Source organism: Ursus americanus, chromosome 13, assembly GCF_024610735.1.
Source record: "Ursus americanus isolate L20-20 chromosome 13, mUrsAme1.1.p, whole genome shotgun sequence".
In the NCBI taxonomy this organism is placed as follows: Eukaryota; Metazoa; Chordata; class Mammalia; order Carnivora; family Ursidae; genus Ursus; species Ursus americanus.
Window position 1 is genome coordinate 6,504,195 of NC_142139.1, and position 5,450 is coordinate 6,509,644.

The 5,450-nt window shown below is 41.2% G+C and overlaps 1 pseudogene; it reads right to left on the bottom strand.

Annotated features, from left to right (window-relative positions):
• Window positions 1-991: 991 nt before the first annotated feature.
• Window positions 992-2,137, bottom strand: LOC123793154 (glyceraldehyde-3-phosphate dehydrogenase pseudogene; annotated as a pseudogene).
• Between the last annotated feature and the right edge of the window lie 3,313 nt (window positions 2,138-5,450).

The window sequence follows — 5,450 nt, forward strand, 5'->3', positions numbered from 1 at the left end:
TCTTTCTTGGCCATCAGCTCTGGATGCCACCAAACCTCACTTATATATTCCCAAAACTACATCACTAATTTCCTAACAATCTCTCCTAAATAAAAATCTTTATTTTTCAACTGCACTCTGATTTAAGTTCGAACTTTTTAGTCTTGCACTCAAGGCTTTCTGTGATCCCACAGCATCATATCTTTCTAGTTTTCAAGCGAACACACAATGCGGGTAATCTAGATTACTGTCTGTTTTCTAATAATAAATTGTGTCTTCTTTCTGCAGCATTGCAAATATCAGTTCTCCCCTGCATGAGATGTTCTGAACTTCTAACTCCATTGGTGACTAAAGGTCACTCACATAAATATTTTAAAGACCTACAATGTTTGGACAAAAAGGAAGGATGAAGAAAATTAAAAACCTCCCTTCAAGAAGACATCATTTAATATGGGAAGCCCAGAGATAACTGGATTTGGAAAATCCTTAGTTTTTGAAGTTTTACACAAGGCAAGTTGTATTCTTCAATGTCACTGGTTGTGGGCTTTTGCTGTGTACTCCTGTCTTATTGACTCCTCTTCATAGATATCCTTTAACAAGGCCTAATATAATTTTATTTTAGTCACTTTGGTCATTGATAGTTTTTGAATAGGAGAACTATTCCAAGTGTTTTACAATTTATGTGTTAATTGTTTTCTTTCAATCCAGGTAGAGGACAGCATCAGTTCAGAGTTGTCACACAGCATTTCTCCCTCTAAATTATGGCTGAAAAATATGTGCTTATTTATTTTTCATTTTGGGTTAGTATAGTATACTTTATTGATGGCACATGACAAGGTAGGGTTCCCCAATCCCCTCCTCTTCTTCAGGGGGTCTGGGATAGGAATTGTGTAGAGGTGAAGAGATTCTCAGCATATTGGGGGATGAGTTGGGGCAAGGGCTCCTCAGCAGCTAAGGGCCTCTCTCTTCTTGCTCTCTCTGGGGCTCATGGTCCAAGGCGCTTTTATTCCTTTTAATCCATCTGGACCATAAGGTCCACCACCCAGTTGATATAGCCAAATTCATTGTCATACCAGGTACTGAGCTTGACAAAGTGGTCATTGAGAGCAATGCAAGCCCCAGTATCAAAGGTGGAAGAGTGGGTGTCACTGTTAAACTCGTAGACAACCTGATTTTCAGTGCAGCCCAGCATTTCCTTGAGGGAGCCTTTTGATGCCTGCTTCGCCACCTTCTTGATGTCATCATATTTGACAGCTTTCTCTAGGTGAGTAAGGGACAGGTGGGGCTATGTAGGGAGAGATAAGTAGGGGGCCATGGGATCAGGCTCACAAAATTAAAAAATGTGGGAGATGAAAGGAAACCAGAGATAAGGGAACAAACCAGACCACCCTGTGCTAAGTGTCAGAGGTGGGGTCTTGTTGTAACAGCTACTCGTGACCAAGAAAATTACCAGACCCTAAAAAGGAAGTAAGCCATTGAAGGTGTTATCACTAGTCCTTGGTGATATCAGTAGAGATGTTAAAAGGATTTAAGTTCCTTGGTTAGCCTTCTACAAAAGACCATCGCTAAAAGCCCTCAGTGGGAACCCCCTGTCAGGACCCCTCTCATTCCTGAGAGCTTTTTCTGTATCCTCACTTAATAAACTATCACTTTACTCACTCTTTGTCTGTGAGATTCATTCTTCGACTCCGTGAGACAAGAACCTCGCTCTCCCACATCACAGGTGGCAGGTTAGATCCACAACTGACACTTTGGGAGTGGGGACATGGAAGGCCATGCCAGTGAGCTTCCTTCCCATTCAGCTCAGGGATGACCTTGTCTATAGCTTTGGCAGGGCCAGTAGAAGCAGGGATGATGTTCTGGAAAGCCCTTTGCCCATCACACCACAGCTTCCCAGAGGGGCCATCCAGGGTCTTCTGGTGGCAGCAATGGCATGGGCTGTGATCCTGAGTCCCTCCAGGATGCCAAAGTTGTCATGGATGACCTTGGCCAGAGGGGCCAAGCAGTTGGTGGTACAGGAGACATTGCTGATAATCTTCAGGGAGTTGTCATACTTCTCATGGTTTATGCCCATTACAAACATGGGGACATCAGCAGAAGAGGCAGAGATGATGACCGTCTTGGCCCCACCCTTTAAATGAACCCTAGCCCTCTCCATGGTGGCGAACACTCCAGTGGACTCCACAGCATGCTCAAAACCAGCATCACCCCATTTGATGTTGGCAGGATCTCGCTCCTGGAAGATAGAGATGGGCTTTCCATTGATGACAAGTTTCCCGTTCTTAGCCTCGACTGTGCTGTTGAATTTGCCATGGGGTTTTACATACTAGAACATGTAGACCATGCAGTTGAGGTCAGTGAAAGGGTAATTGATGGTGACAATATCCACTTTGCCAGAGTTAAAAGCAACCCTGGTGACCAGAAGCACAATATGGCCAAATACATTTACTCTCACCTTCACATCATGTTTCGGGATGCAGGGGCATTGCGCCAGAAGATGCAGCTGTCTGTCAAATGGGGAGGAGAAAAGAGCCAATAAATTCTTTTAAAAATCTATGGAAACCACTTGAGGCAAAGTCCAGGAGTCAAATTAACATACAAAACTCAGTGTCTCCCATGTTCCTGTTAGGCTTAGGAATGTTTATCTCATTTGAGAATGTGGTTAGAATTAAGCATAATGAATGCATATTTTACATACAATGTCAGAATCCCTTAAAAATAGCCTGGGGTTTGACAATAACACAATTACGTAAGAACCATTTTTAGTGAGACAGCCATTATACCTAATCTGAAAGAACAGTGCAATAGTGGAAAGTGCAAATGAATTTGTGAGGGAATGCGGAGATGAAAACAATTAGGACAAAACAGATCTGACTTCACAGAGAAGATAGAATTTGATCTGAGCCTCCAAAGGTGAATAGACTTCAAATGGGAAGAAGAGAAGCAACAATTATAAGCTGAGGCAACACCATAAGATGCAAAGAGGTCTGAATGTGATGGAGATGAGGAAGAGACAGGTAGATCTGAGAGTGTTCAGCAGGTGATTCAAAACAGTGAGGGGAGGAGATTATGAGCATGAGCTCCCTGAAAATTTCTACAATTAAGGGATAAGCAGAGGGAGAGAAGGCAGGAAAAGGAACAAAGAAAGATTATTATCAGAGAAGTTGGAGCAAACTAAGGTATTTATCATTTACATTGAAAGACGCAAGCCTATGATGAAGGGCTAGTCAATAGAGTCAAATGCTGTGGAATGCAATAGCAGACTGAACGAAGAATTATCAGTTTGATTTGGCAGTTAGTACTATTATAAGATGTTTGCCGGAATGTTAGTTTGATGGAGGCAGGACCAGAACGCAATAGAATGGGGACTGAATGAGAGAAGGTAAGGAAGTAAAGATCCAGCTCAAAAAATTTTGTCTCTACTCTATCATAAACTGAGAATGATTATTCTCTCTCATCGGACTTCCTTAATCCTTAGTTTGTATCATTTATTGATACTTTTTAGAAAATATTTTATTTATTTGAGAGAGAGAGAGAGAGAGAGCATGAGCAGGGGGAATGGCAGGCAGAGGGAGAAGGAGAAGCAGGCTCCCTTCTGAGCAAGGAACCCCACTTGGGGTTCAATCCCAGGACCCGGAGATCATAACCTGAGCTGAAGGCAGATGCTTAACCGACCGAGCCACCCAGGTGCCCCTTATTGTTTCTTTTAATGACATTGTATGGCTTATGGGTGTTTGTTTACACATTTTATCTCCCTATTGTGATTGATACCTATTTTTATATACTTTGTATCATAAAAAGAGTACTTACATAGTATGTTCAATGATTAATTTTTAAATAGTGCATCATTAGGTAAGGTTCCAACCATTTCATAATTAAGAAATTTACACTGACCACTCTGATCTTTTCTTGTTCTACTGAACCCCGGTGTTGATTGCCTACAGGCACACCTCAGAGATGTTTACACTGTACTATAGTTTATTAAGTGTGCAATACCATTATGTCTAAAAAAAATGTACATCCCTTAATTAAAATACGTCATTGGTAAAAAGTGCGAACCATCACCTGAGCTTTCAGTCTATCCTAATCTTTTTCTGGTGGAGGATCTTGCTGTGGCAATTTCTTAAAATAAGCCGACAGTGAAGTCCACATTGATGGACTCTTCCTTTCCTGAGTGATTTCTCTGTGGCATGTGAAGGTATTTGGTAGCATTTTACCACAATAGAACTTTTTTCATATTTGGAGTCAATCCTCTCAAACCCTGCCACTGCTTTATCAACTAAGTTCACAGAATGTTCTAAGTCCTTTGTTGTCATTTCAACAATTTCATAGCATTTCCACCAGGAGTAGTTTCCATCTCAAGAAACCACTTTCTTTGCTCATTCATAAGAATCAATTCCTCATCCTTCAAGTTTGATCCTGAGATTGCGTCGATTCAGTCACATCTTCAGGCTTCACATTCAATTCTAGTTCTCTTGCTGATCCTGTCACATGTGCAGTTGTGTCCTCCACTGAAGTCTTAAGCCCCTCACAGTCATCCATGACTCTTTCTGTTGATATTTTCATCTTTCCCCCTGAATCACAAATGTTCTTATCGACATCTAGAATGGTGCATTCTTTCCAGAGAGTTTTCAATTTACTTGCCCAGATCCATCAGAGTTGTACGGCAGCTATAGCCTTATGAAATGTATTTTTTAAATCATAAGAAAGTCTTGATCCATGGGTTGCAGAATGGATGTTGTGCTAACAGGCACGACAATAACATTAATCTCATTGTCCATCTCCATCAGAGTTCTTAGTTGACCAGGAGCATCATCAATGAGCAGTAACATTTTGAAAGGAGTATTTCTTTCTGAGCAGTGGTTCTCAACAATGAGCTTAAAACGTAAACCATGTTGTAAACAGATGTGCTGTCATACAGGCTTCCTTTTTCCATTTATAGAGCACAGGCAGAGTAGATTTAGCATAATTCTTAAAGGCCTTAGGATTTTTGGAATGATAAATGAGCAATGGCTTCAATTTAAAGTCACCCAGATGCATCAGCCTGGCCTCTGAAGCTTTGGAAGCCAGGCATTGACTTTTCCTCTCTAGTTATGAAAGTCCTAGATGACATCTTTTTCCAAAAAGATAGAAAGCTGTTTTATCTATATTGAAAATCTGCTGTTTGGTGGAATAAACTCAGTGTAATAAATTATCTTAGCCAGATCTTCTAGATCACTTGCTGCTGCTTCTACATCAGCACTGGCCGCTCCTCCTTGCACTGGTATGTTATGGAGATGACTTATTGCCTTCAAACTTAGGAACCAACCTCTACTAGCTTCAAACTTTTCATCTGTAGCTTCCTCACCTCTCTCAGCCTCCATAGAATTGAAGAGAGCTAGGGCCTTGCTCCGGATTAGGCTTTGGCTTAAGAAAATGTTGTCTTCTATTCAGACCACTGAAACTTTGTCCATATCAGTGATGTTTGTTTT